The following is a 14916-nucleotide window of genomic DNA, read 5'->3' on the forward strand; positions in this document are numbered from 1 at the left end:
AATCAGACCACAATTGAGCAAACTAAAGAAAGGAAGAAGCATCAAATTAATGAAAAGAAGACTTGGAATAGGATGCCAACAGATATATGTTTTAACAGATGAAAATGGATATATCAACAAAGGAGATGAAGTGATGAAAATTGCAGAGGATTTCTATGCAATAGTGATATAATAAATAACTTTGCAAATAACGATAATGAAACACCTGCGCCGGTACTGAAAGTAACAGTAGAATGAAAGATAGCATTAAAGGGAATGAAGCGTGACAAAGCAGGAGATGACCTAAGAAATTATTTATTAATAGAATGAGGACATATCATAGTAGTAAATTTCGCTTAACTTTCCACAAAATGTTTTCAAGAATGCTCTATAGCTTCAGCTTAAAAAAAAATATATCATTATATCATTTCACAAAAAGAGACACAAAAGACCTAGAAATTACCACCCAATAAGTTTACTCGCAGTAATATATAAAATATTTACGAAAATTATAGACTTTAATTACCCAAGAGAGCAGGAATATTTTAGAACTGACCCATGTAATTAACCAGCTAATGGAGAAATCAACTGAGTATGACAAACAACTATGTGTGGAATTTAAAGTCTATGAGACAACTTTTGGCATTTAAAGGCTATGAGAAAACTTTTTATTCAGTCAAAACTTTAGCAGTGATGAAAGCTCTTCAAAGACGACAAATACATGATGCATATGTTAGAACACTTGAAGATATATTTACGTGTAGGACAGCAATCCTGAAAGTACATAAATTTATTGAGAAAATTTCACTTGAGAAAAGGAGAACCTATCTCTCCTGAATTATTCACAACGTTCCTAGAAGAACTTTTTGAGAATTTGGGTTCGGAAAATTTAGGAATTAATATCATTGGGAAATAACATCTTTTAAGATTTGCAGATGACTTATTTCTCTTTAGTGGATCATGGAAGAACTTACAAAAGATAATAGAAGATTGGATTAGAAAAAGCAGAAATATAGGACTGAAAATTAATATGAGCAAAACTAAGATAATGTTCAATGAAATTGTGGAGAGACAACAAATAAGGGTTAAGACATACCTCTAGAGATTTTTAATGAATATATGTACTTACGACAGACATTGAGTACTTGAGACCGAAATTAAAAGAAGGATAAGCATAGGTTAGACAGCATTTGGTAAACAAAATAGATAATCAAAAGTAGAATGCGTCTTTCTCTAAATTGAAAATTACATAATCAGTTGGCGCTACCAGTATTAACTTATGTATCAGAAAAAAATGGAGCCGTAGCTAGTTACTACTCAAAGAGCTATGGAAAGAATAATGATGGGAATAACACTAAGAGACAGAAAAAGAGCGACATGAATACGAGAGCAAAATAAAGTAAAGAATATTCTAACAACATGTAAGAAAAATAAACGGACATCGACAGGACATATAATGAGAAAGTCATGAAATATGGACTAAAAGAATAACAGATTAGGTCCCTAGAGATTACAAATGAACCAGCGGAAAGAAGAGAAGACAGTGGATTCACGAGCTCAGAAAATTTGGTGTTTTATATATATATATATATATATATATATATATATATATATATATATATATATGTGTGTGTGTGTGTGTGTGTGTGTGTGTGTGTGCGTGTGTGTGTGTGTAAATATATACATATAAAGAAATAATTTCTCACTCTAACATGGAAATGCATGTTAACAAAAACCGTCTATTCGGTAAATTTGGTTTGAATTATAATTTTTATAAAGAATGAGTTACTATATATATATATATATATATATATATATATATATATATATATATATATATGTGTGTGTGTGTGTGTGTGTGTGTGTGTGTGTATATGCAATTTAAAATATCTGATCTTTTCTGACTTTTGAATTTATAAAGTATATCATTTTTCCATCTTTTCTGAAGTTAAAGATAGACAAGTAAGTTTTCGGCAAAAAAGTGTGTGTGGGGGGGGGGGGGGGGCTAGAGGGCCGCAGGCCTACCTTACTCCTACGCCTATGACTGTATAGCAGAGTCAGCCGTTCTAGTCAACTTCCTCTATATATTGCTATTGCTCACCCATCACTTACCCATCCTCACCAACTAATCGGTTGATGTCCCACACTTCTCCTCCCCTGACATGTTCTTAGTTCTCTTGGTTGGTTCCACCTCCTACCTTCTTATTACATGGCCATAGCATCTCAGACGACTTTCCCTAGTCTTATCTATTACATTACATATATCACACATTCTTCTTATATCTTGACTTCCCCACGGTCTACGTTATTAGGTCTGCCGACTTGTTTATCAAAATAAGATCGGTTTGCTCATGACGTCACATGGAGAATCAGACGGCATATGGAGTTGACTCCTGTTAATTTTATTGATCTAGAAAATATCATCACATTGAGTGGCAGTCGCTATATTTACTTAGATGGGGATACCACTCAATTTTTTAACAATGTAGTGAGCTATATGTCACAAATGTTTTCCCTCTATTATATCAGATATTATTTGGATCAGCAGACAAACTAACAATATCCTTTTGGGTGTTTTCTCTACTGTCGTTCTCGAATTCTAGATCCAAGCCTATGCTTTTAAATATGTTGCTAATTAGGCAAATTTCAAATGCAAATTCAGTATCATTGTAGGATTTGGCATAACTTGATGATTCATCGTCAAATATTTAGATGATAAGCAATCGTTTTTTACGTGTTCTATTAGTGCAGCGTTCTTACTTTTGAGCATCTTTCTAAATTCTACATTTAAAGTTAACAGCACCCAGGTGATCATGCGGTCCACTCATCTGTGTGCAGTACCAAAAAAAAAAAAAAAAAAAAAAAAAAAGATTGTAGTGGGTCCTGATTCAAGTTTTGCCTTAATGTATATTCTTCATCTCATATAGACCACTTACAGCAGTGAGTGACACGGTGAAATCACGTCATTTTAGAGATATTGATGATTGCTTGATCTTGTATTGCTTACTCTTATTTTCGTCATTGCATTGATAACTTGACATAGAAGAGTTTTCTGGTTATCTAAATCCATAATCCTTCCTTTATTTTACATCTTCAATCCTGCATGATGAATTCATAAAATCAAATCAGTCATTTGTTATGGAGATCATTTCTTAGGTAACCTTCCAGCTACTGCTTCTTAACTGCTTCCTCTTAATGAAGAGTAATTTAAGAATATGTATCTCCTGCCACGCTCAGGAGGGAGAAGCAGTAGTCATACGTTAGTGAGAGGGGGGTACTCTGAGAGGTACACTCGGAAACCACACTCTCCCACATATTATCGTACCAGCGCGTTGTAGTTAGGAAAGGGAGAGGGTGAGAGAAGGGTTGATTCTGGGTTTTTCTGTGTATGCATATCTATCTTAATATTTAGACGTAATTTTTGACGGCTCAGGTACGCTATAGTACCACCGGTATTTGATATCAGCTACATACCATACTTTACCCGTTGAAGTTCAGATTTTTTCTAAGTTTATATGAATTTCACTAATCTTGTCTTTTAGATCATATTCTGCACACGACTTACTATTTCTCTTATATAAGAATCCAAAATCAGTGCCTCATCTTCGAAACAAAACCCCTTAGTTATAAAATAACTTCTTATCAGTTTTATCTTATGTAGAAAATCATCAAATATGAATATCTCCATAACAATGAAACTTGCTTTGATTTCATTGGGTCTATTCTAAAAGCATTCCATAATCAACGAATTGTTGGCCCTAGATCATGGACAATTGCAATTACTGGGTAGCCTGAATTCTCAACTTCCATAATAATTCGTATTATGTTCTCGTGGACACATGATTCGTCAAAATCATTAAAGATGGGTTGTCTCCATTTTCCAAACAGGCCCATCAGCATGATTGCCTGAGCATGTTCCGTGACGTTTATAAAATCTGTCTGTTCCTTTATCGTAATTTATGTGCTTTGTAATGCTCATTCCATCAAAATATATTATGAGTAGCCTCTTTTCTATTGTTAAAGTGTCAGCTTTACGTTCCATTAATAACAAAACTGGAGTAAAGTGGATCGAACAAATGACTGCATTTCTGGGATCAACTTTATCAGCCTGACGACATGAAATTTAAGATTGATCTCTAAAATGATCGTTATTGGATATCGGAAAACATTAATTCCTGGACCCTCTGTTCTTCGCCGTAACTCCATTTAAATCACACAGCTACTTGACATGATTATGTCATAGTCCTGTACCATATCAAGATTATCCTTGAAAATCTTTCTACGGATACATCTTTGGTCGCACCTGTATACTGTAACGTTTTCTTTAAACTATGATTTTCAACTAAGACAGTCAATACAATCTGGGAGTCTTATATGTAGATTATTTCAATCATGCCCTCGGGTCAAACCAAAATTTGCCCGGCGTTATTTATCATATACAAACTTGTTACAAATAGGGTCTAAACAGTGATTACAACTTCTCTCTTTGCCATTCTTTCACATGACGTCATGCCCCCAACTGTAAGCTAGGTAGCTTGCATGTCGTCTGACATTATATACCTACTGTAGACCTTTGACTCTCCCTCCTTTCCAGCAGTGATATTCCAGTAAATCCATTTCCCCATCCTCATCTCGGTTCTTTCCAACAGTCCTTATTTATTCCCCTTATTGGCTAAATTTCTGCCCCAGATAATAGTATGGGCCTGTTAACTATCTTATAAATATCTATTTTGATTCTTAATGGCACTTTCTTGTCTGAAACAACTCTCGTTACTTCTCTCTATTTTTGCCAGGCTTCTTTCACTTTCAGTTTCACTGCTTTCTAGGTACCTCCCTCTCCTGTTATTATTGATCCAAAGTGGTTAACCTCAATGTTCTGTTTAAGCACTCTACCATCTTCCACTTGAATGTTTATTTCTTCAAGTCCTTCTCTACTAGTAATCTTTAGCTTTATCTTTCCAATGTTTACCTTCAATTCTTTCCTTTCTAGAGCTCCTTTCCTTCCTAAAAAAAAAAAAAAAAAAAAATTTCTTGCTGCTCTTCTTCTGCGTCTGCTATAATGCGTAAATCATCACCAAACATTAGTTCCCACAATTCTTTGTTGTTCCTTAATTCTAATGACAAATTGTATATAACGACAAGGAAAAAAAATTAACTCAGAGCAGATCCCTGATGGAGACCACCCTCCACAGGGAATGACCTTGTCTCCTAATATTTGTCCGTACAATGCTTTTTATCCACTCGTATATCATTCTTACTAACCTTACCAACTTCAGTACTCCTCTGTTTCTCGAACACCAATAGGCTATCCTTCTCGGTACACTGTCATACATCTTTCAAAGATCTGCAAAACATAAATAAACTTTCCTGTTTCCTTCTTGATGTTTCTCTTGGACTTGTCTTGCCATAAAGGTAGGTAGTAGGTTGGCCAGGACACCAGCCACCCGTTGAGATACTACCGCTAGAGAGGTAAAGGGTCCATTGACTACCCAGACAGTACTATATTAGATCCATCTCTCTGATTACGGTTCATTTTGTCTTTGTCTACACATACACCGAATAGTTTGGCCTATTCTTTCCATATTCTCCCCTGTCCTCATACACCTGACAACATTAAAATTACCAAACAATTCTTCTTCGCTCAACGGGTTAACTACTGCAATGTAACTAGTTCAAGGGCTACTATCTTCTTGGTAAGGATAGAAGAGACTTTAGCTATGGTAAGCAACTATTCTTGGAGAAGGATACTCCAAAATCAAAACAGTGTGCTCCAGTTTTGGGTAGTGCCATGGCCTCTCAACTATGGTCTTCCACTGACTTGGGTTAGAGTTCTCTTGCTTGAGGGTACACTCAGGCACAGTATTCTGTCTTATTTCTCTTCCTCTTGTTTTTTAAAGTTTTTTTCTAGTTTATATATGGAAGATTAATTTTCATGTTGTTACTGTTCTTGAAATATTTTATTTTAATTGATAGTTTATTTATTTTCTTGTTTCCTTCCCGCATTGGGTTACTTTCCTTATTGGCGCCCTTGGGGTTATAGCATGCTGTTTTTCAGACTAAGGTTGTAGCTTTCCAAGTAGCCTATTAATAATGATAATAATGATAATAATGATAATAATAATAATAATGAAAAGATAGCATCTATTGTAGCCCTACTCTTTCCTATCATAAACCTTGCTCATGTATATCTGCCAACTCTCTAAACGTTCTCAATCATTCTTTTTCGTATCTTAAATACAGGATCCAGATGCTTTATTTTTCTGTAGTTCGCACAGTTCAACACATCTTCTATTTGTTTATACAATTTAATCTTCCAGCTATCTTCCCAGTCCCTGGCATTTCCTTTATATTTCAGATCTTTTACAATAGTTTGTGCTCCCATTTTTCACCTAGATTTTCCAATGCTTTACTACTACTTCTGATTTCCCTACAGCTTTATTTACTTTTCCTCTCTCTCTCTCTCTCTCTCTCTCTCTCTCTCTCTCTCTCTCTCTCTCTCTCTCTCTCTCTCTCTCTCTCTCAATGTATAATACTTGGGAAAAAAATAATTTTCCATCTCCTCTTGATTTCTTCTCCCTCAGTCAAGATATTTCTATTTTCATTGTCAATCATGTTTACCTCTCCTCCACCATCCCTGCATTTTCTTCACGTTTCTGCAATTTTGTACATTATTTTTTTCTCCCTCCGGTGTTCCCATCATCTCATATCACTCTCCTTCTGGTTTTCCCTTAGCAATCGCTAACTTTCTCTTTGCTTCCCTCTTTATCCATCTATATTCCTCATTAGTTTGGTAGTTGTTATCTTCTTCCCACCTTCTCGCTATATTTTTTCCTTCACAAATATTTGAACCTCTTCACTACACCAACATGTTTCTGTTCCTGTCGTTGTTTACTACTTGTCTTCCTCCCACACACCCCTGCTGCTGCTGCTGCTGCTGCTGGCACCACAATCTCTTTTATAACAGGCCATATCTCCTCTGGCGATTCAGACGTTCCATTTACATATCTCTCTTCTTGGGTTCTGTCTACTTTACTTCTGAACTCCTTAGCATGCTTCCTCTTCGCCTTCTAAGTTTTGATTCTCCTATTTTATGCTACTAGGTCTACTTCTAAGTTTTCCTAATTCTTTACAGCTAAACAAATTCCATGTTTTAATCTCTCTCTCTCTCTCTCTCTCTCTCTCTCTCTCTCTCTCTCTCTTCTCTCTCTCTCTCTGCACAATTCATATAGCCTGTCACTTTTATTAAATTTCTTGTAATTTTCTTTTAAATCTATATTTACAACCCACCTTATCCTAGAACTATATGAATATTGAATATTTTTACAATGCTTGTAAATACACCTAAGTATTGTATTTGGACTTTAAATGTATGATACACTACAGGAATGAGTGTACAGTACAGCAATGTTCGTAAAATAAGTACAATATATTACAATATTATACTGGCATTATAGATATCATCACCTCTCCCTCTCTCGTATACATAATACTAATTTAGTATTATTTACTATAATAAACTGTTTACTATAAAAGATACGAGGAAAGTTTATCGCATATTACTGTAGTAATAACTGTCCTGAATAATAATAATAATAATTATCATCATCATCATCATTATCATTATCATTATTATTATTATTGTAAGACAGTAGGTAAAAAACCAACAAACACAAAGTAACTTTATCGCCAACACATACAAACTATCATGCAGTAATGAGTCTGGCATTCCAATGCCAGACGTAAGTTTCCGTACAGGTGACCGCCTTAACATGGTGTAATGAGAACCACCAAATCTCTCTCTCTCTCTCTCTCTCTCTCTCTCTCTCTCTCTCTCTCTCTCTCTCTCTCTCTCTCTATGAAATAAAAAGATATGTGGAACTGCTCACATTTGAGCAAAGGTTTGAATAGTTTTTTATGCAAAGTATATAACTCCAGGATGAATGATATTGAGGTTAGAATTTATACATAAATATTTATAATTGTTAATGAAAAATTACCCTTTTTATCATAAGTACATTCTTTCGAGATATCATTACATAATAATATAAGATAGAATCAACTTTACTTAAAATTCTTTTTTTTTTCTTTTTTTATTCGAAATAGATCTCGTAGAAAATATCGTCCATGTCTTCTTACTCTCAAACTTGACCAACAGACCAGACTACCATCGTTACAAACAAATCTCAGGCATGAAATATATTGTAACTATATTTTCTCTCTCCAAAGGATTTAAAATTATGAAAATTAATTATTTTTCATCTTATTTTTTAAAAGTTTGGATCATTTCCTTCATTAAACATGTGTGATTCTAGACTGTAATGTATGAAAATTATGTTTATCTGATAGGCTAACTCTTCTTTTCTATGTTAAAAATTGTGTATATATTTTGAAATAAAGCTGTTTAAAGATATTCATCATCATCATCATCTCCTCCTACGACTATTGACTTAAAGGCCCTCAGGTAGATTTTGCTAGTCGTCTCTATCTTGGGCTTTTAAATCAATACTTCTCCATTCATCGTCTACTCACACTGCATGGTCCTCAGCCATGTAGGCTCGAGTCTTCCAACTCTTCTAGTGCCTTGTGAAGCCCAGTTGAAAGTTTGGTGAACTAATCTTGGGGAAAGTGAAGAGCATGCCCAAACCATCTCCATCTACCCCTCACCATAATCTCACCACATATGGCACTTGAGTAATCTCTCTTATAATTTCATTTCTAATCTTGTACTGCCATTTAACTCCCAATATTCTTCTGAGGGCTTGGTTCTCAATTCTACAAAAATTGCTAGACTTTGTTTCATCGTCATACCACGACTCAGGTCCATACAGTAACACCGATCTCACTAAACTAATATATAGCCTGATTTTTAGACACAATTTAAGGCGATTTGATTTCCAGATTTTACTTACCCTAGCCACTGCCTGATTAGCTTTTTTTTTTTTTTAATCTTTCATTAAACTCCATTTCTGAAGACCCTGTATTAGGGATCAGAGCTCCTAGATATCTAAATGATTCTACCTCATTAATCCTTTCTCCTTCCAATGATATATCATCTTCCATTGCATACTCCATTCTCATCATCTATGTCTTTCTTCTGTTTATCTTAAGCCGAACCTTATTTGATATTTCATGCATTCTGGTAAGCAAGCTTTGCAAGTCCTGTAGCATTTTGCTGATAAGGACAGAGTCATCAGCATACTCTAGGTCTGCTAATTTACTGTTACCAATCCAGTCCAATCCTTCTCCACCATCCCCGCCTGGTCTATGCATTACAAACACCATGAGAAGGATAAACAACATAGGTGACAACACATTCCCTTGGAGTACTCCACTGTTCACTGGAAATTCATTTGACAGGACTCCACTAACATTAACTTTGCACTTGCTCTGCTCATGAACAGACTTAATCAAATTTATATATTTGAGAGAAACTCCATAATAAGGCAGGACTATCCACAAAATTGGCCAGTGCACGCTATCAAAGGTTTTTTCATAGTCCACAAATGCCATCAATAGTGGATTTTTATATTCTACACATTGCTGTACACCATGTCTTAAAATGAAAATTTGGTCAGTATAACTTCTACCTTTTCGAAATCCTGCTAGTTCATCTCTAAGCTTTTCAACAATCTTGCTCTCTGGTCTCTTTAGAATAAGCATACTATATATTTTCATGGCAAATGACGTAAGTATGATGCCTTTGTAATTATTGCAATCAGTCAGATCTCATTTTTTGCCATTTTCACCATATATGTCATAAATTCCTTCTCCAATTGCTGTAACTTCCCAGTCTGATAAAGGTATTATGAAATGATAATGAATACATTAAACCTTTTTTTTTTACTATAATTATCAAGGGAGAGATAGAATTTGAAAATCACTATTTTTTAGGATAAATCGCCCTAGTGTCGCAAAACTGAAGGTCAAGAGGAAACAATCCAATATAGTTTGGAGATGTCCTAAGTCACCTTATTAAGTGGTATGAATGTCAAAGTCCTGTCATTACAAATCGGCATTAGACGGCCGGCCCCCTTAAGAGCCTCTGGTAGCTTGATTGATAGCGACCTTACCTTTCACTTGAAGATAATAGAGTTACATCCCAATATTAGGTAGAAATTTATTTCTGTATGAATATGATCCAACACCATTGCCTCCCCTTGGTTTTCAATACTAACCTCAGAATCACTCATCCTTCGGGAACTGCCTCTTCCTCCTGACCAGAACAAGTAACACAAGTACCTCTCTGATGAAGGCAATTGCTAGAGTAATCCAAAATCCTTACCCTAACCTTTTGTCTTTTCATCAAATTTAATAACACTCAGCCATGTCAAATGCGTGTAATCAGCAGCATAAAATGCAACAATACCTGGGCTATTTTAACAAATTAAATATGGTTACATAAGAAATTTTCACAACACCAACATCCAGATTGTTTTCAATATTTCCAAAGAGGTAGGAGACATCAATAGGCAAACAATTCCCTTATTTTTCACCACCATAGAGGTCCCAAATGCAAGCATATGAAAGTATATTATGTTAAAATTTCTGTTATACTGTATGTCATCTGACACCACCCCTAGTTCATCTGGTGCAGATCCATATATGGAGGTTTCAATTTATGTTGTCTTGGGTTTAATCTTTTTAGATAAACCCTGTCTCCTATGAACACTGACAGGTTTTTTTCAAAATTGCTTATTGTATTCTTTACATTGTTTTCCATTACCTCTACAATAATAACCTTGTACGCTGATGCAGAATGTTGCCCATGCACTAGAAAAATACCGTCTGCAATTGGATCATTATACTCACTATTGAAGGCTAATTAGGGGGTGGAAAGGTTCTAAAACTTATGATTGGAATCGTCTTTTTTTAAATGTTGTAAAACTATCACCACATCCCCATTATAAGATTCTATAAGGCCATTGGCTATTGAAAAATGTTAAATTTTCATTATGTATGTAACTGTTTTTCCATGGAATTCACAAACACTCTCCCAATATCACTGATTAACACTCTGAAAAAACAAATTTGTCCATGAAGGAGAACAGAGCCTGGACAATAGAATATGCCTTCTTCTGCATACATAGCTTGAGTAGGCAGGTACTTGGTAAAGACATTTACAAACATACAAATGTAATTATTATGCGCAATTAAAATCAGAAGGTCAACCCATGTCACTATGCACATAATGAAATTTGACAGACGCCATAGGCCACTGTCAGGCTTCTGGTACAATGAATCAGTTCTTTCTAACACAGTTGCAAGAATGGCATATTCTTGTGTCTTTTACTATAATTTATGTTTTTCATCTAGAGCTAAAAGAATGACTCACATGATATTCCCCCTACCATCTTTTCATAAATGCAATGTTAAATAATTTCAACAAAATATTTCCATTTTGTCTTAATCAGGGAGGAAGGCTAGTTGGTAGACTCCACGTTTACTATCACATTGAAATGTTTGAACCATTCCTCGTTCTTCTGTCCCTATCTAGTTTCAGCCACTTCCTATCCACATAAATCAACCATGCTTGCATTCTCTGTGCATTCTTTCTGGACAGACACTTAATATTCATTATATAAGGGAGATATACAATACATATACATATATTTGTGTACAGGTATGTGCGAGTATGAAAGCGTAGGTTCTCACATATAACTCATGCACTGTCTCTCCTTCTCTTTGCCACACTGGTCCAGTAGTCCTCTCTCTCTCTCTCTCTCTCTCTCTCTCTCTCTCTCTCTCTCTCTCTCTCTCTCTCTCTCTCTCTCTCTCTCTCTATGTTCATCCTGCATGATACAGGGTCTTTCTTGTTTTCTGTTTTAATCCCTTTCAGAGCTAACTTGCTTTACAGCTTTAGCAACTTGTCGTTTTATCCTCTTCAATGACTTTATTATTGCTCTTAACACAGCGCTCCTGAAGAGTGCATTAGTTGTTCTCTGAAACAAACAAATCATTATTGGTTTTAATATTCAATTTAGATAACATCTTCATTAGCAATAGTACTTGCCTCCACTACTACAATCAGCTGGATAGTGCTTCTTTTAACTGACATAAAACCTTAGCTTCCTTTGCCAAAATCTGATTTTATAGTTTCTTTTGTGTATCTAAGGATCTCACTATATCCTCAAAAATCCTAATGAACTTCCATCAATACCCAGAGAGCACTAAAAAAAACTATATACCTCCTTAGGAGTACTAGGTCTGGGGTAGTGCCTGATTATTTCAACATTATCTAGACAGGGATCAATACTGTCCGGGATTACCAAGTGACCCAAAAATTTTATCTGACAACTGGTAAACTGGCATTTCTTAAGATTTCCTCTCACGCCATTTCAGTGCAATCCTTTCAAAGCTTGAATTGACATTCCCCACGTGCTCTTTATCTTTAGCATATTTGCACATCTATAATGATGTTATCACAATAGACTAGGATATTGAAGGTGGTAATACCCATGTCATGACTCTTGAAAAATTACCATGGACATTCTGTAATCTAAAGGGAACATAAATTAACTGCAATTAGTGATTATCAACAGTGAAAGCTGTTTTACATTTGCTGTTCCTGTGAATGGGGATTAGGTAGCAAACTAATTTTTAATTTATTTTGGTAAATAATTTACTATCTTGAACCTTTATATGCAACTCCTCAGTCAAGGCGAGAGGATAAGCATTATCTTTTAAATTGCATTCAACCTTTTATAATACAGACTTAATCATAACGAATTAAACTTTTTCCGAACTATGACAGTTGGGGAGATGCAGGAGAATCCACTTTTCTCAATTATTTGCTAGTTCATTAATTCATTGATATCCCTTTCCCCATCACTTTGAAAATGCACATGTACTCGAGAGCGGTTTGACCTTATAGAGGGTTAATTCCCAGTCTCTGTGCAAATGGGAAATGAATCAATTCTCCCTCAGTGTTCATCCCCAATTGGCATCACATCTTCAGATACCTTTATTAATTACATCCCCCTGTTCTGATAGGCATTATGGCAGAGCTTCCTCTGAAGCTCTCTGTTCATTCTTGTGTGCAAGCTGGAGTTGCAACGCCTGTGATCCCTTCCTTAATGAGCTTATACACTTTCAGTTCTCACACAGAACTGGCATCTAATTCAGTTCTTTTATCAGCTAAATTAACAAAAGTAGCACATCCATCCCCTTGCACGATTTTACTTAGACCCTTCAAAAGTACATCCGACAATTTCATGGTGTTTCACAAATGCTGATGTTCCCCCTGAAAGGGATCTAGTTGTGGTAACTGCCATACTCATGAGAACCCAGGTAGTACAATTTCTCCTTTTTTGAGGTGGCAGTTATAAGCCTGATTGTTTACTCCAGTATAGACATTGATACCAACATTTCCCATTCCCTCTATAGTTATTTCAAACCCATTTGAAAATGCCTTCATGTCCATAGTGATTCGGTTTTAGTATAAGATTTAATCCCAATATACATTTGATCCCTTAAATCCCCATGATCGACAAAGAAAAATATTTACCTTAAATCATAGTCTTCCTACTGGAATTGTTTTACGACCATGATGTGTGCTTGAATCCAATGAATTCCTGGCATAATCAGGGTGCTCCATTTTCTTGCTTATTATGGCATACCTAAGGTGCTCCTTATCTAACGGGGCCAGCTGTTCATGAAGTAAGACAAATATATGCATGGTCAATATCCAAATCTGCCAAGCAGATTCACATGCAGGATGTTACCTTTCTGTTGCCCCCCTTAGCCTCTTTTCCTTCCCTGTTAGCTCCCCGAGGGTGGTGGAGGGTCTCGCAATTAAAGCTTCTGGTCTCTGTGGTGTACGGGATCATACTTTCTGCCAGAACCAAGCACACCTCAGCGTCATTGGTTGTTACTTGGTGGGCAGTTCCTTTTCCTCATTAACTTTTGCCCCTTTCACACTGGATTTGGAATTTGACAGGGATACCTTACCTCATTCCCAGCCTTATTATTTTTTAGGTAGTCGCGAGCAACATGGCCTTTTCCCTGACAAGATTAACAGCATCGAGATTCAGAGGATGATAATCTGCTTGACATTGCCCTCCTTTTCTACACCCCAGGCAGATGCCAGGATCTTCGCCTGTTTACTGATCATTACATCCTCTTCCTCGCTTTTGGAGTGAAATCCTTGAGTCTTACTCGGAGTGGTTATAAGAACTGCTATCTAATATTCATCTTTCATAGTAAACCCATTGGCACCAGAAGGTTAAACATAAGCTGTATTATGTGGATTATTTCTTGGAGTGTTTGGTTAATATCATACAGACACCTGCAAACATAGCTTGACAATAGTATCCTTATATTTTTTTGTCTCTGTTCCTCAGGTAAACAGGGCCAAGACTTTCACCATCTCTGAAAATTCTCTCTGCAAAATGTAGAACCAATTCTCATGGCTGGACTTTGGGTTATAATATTCCCTCATGTGACCTTTTCTCAATGACAGGACAACAAGCATATCAATAAGTCGTCTGTAAAGTTTGCCCCAATTTTCTAGCCATACCATCAATCATCCATTTCTCTTCTAAATCTTAGGCTCTTGCTAATAGCCAGATCGGTTTCAAGGTATGTTCTTGCCCTGACCAGCAATGCAATCTGCAAAAAGTTTATTGCCATTAGTTACCTCCTATACAGACAGTATAAACTTGTTTTTACTTATTTCTAAATCCCATAGCCTGTCTGGTATATGCTACTATATCTAAATTTTCCTAATTAACTATAGCTAAGCCAATGCTCTGTTGCAACATGCACCTCTCTGCACAATTCATATAGCCAATCAATTTCATTCATGTTTCTATAATTTTCTTTTAAGGGGTAAGCCCGGTTTGCCAATATATAGGAGTATAAGATGAAAAACACAAAATCCTGAAAAAAAAATCACCGAGCTTCGTATGGCAATGGAGAATGCATATACGAAATATTTTG

The 14916-nt window shown here is 35.8% G+C and overlaps 1 long non-coding RNA gene across 1 annotated transcript in view; it reads right to left on the reverse strand.

Annotated features, from left to right (window-relative positions):
* Nucleotides 1-11806: 11806 nt before the first annotated feature.
* Nucleotides 11807-14916, reverse strand: part of LOC137643985 (uncharacterized) — a 3429-nt gene continuing 319 nt past the window's right edge. Inside the window, exons 2-3 of the long non-coding RNA XR_011045109.1 lie at nt 13484-14586; nt 11807-11918 (exon numbers count right to left, since the gene is read on the reverse strand). This is a non-coding gene — a long non-coding RNA (uncharacterized lncRNA). The remainder of the gene's footprint in view (nt 11919-13483; nt 14587-14916) is intronic.

Source organism: Palaemon carinicauda, chromosome 1, assembly GCF_036898095.1.
Source record: "Palaemon carinicauda isolate YSFRI2023 chromosome 1, ASM3689809v2, whole genome shotgun sequence".
In the NCBI taxonomy this organism is placed as follows: Eukaryota; Metazoa; Arthropoda; class Malacostraca; order Decapoda; family Palaemonidae; genus Palaemon; species Palaemon carinicauda.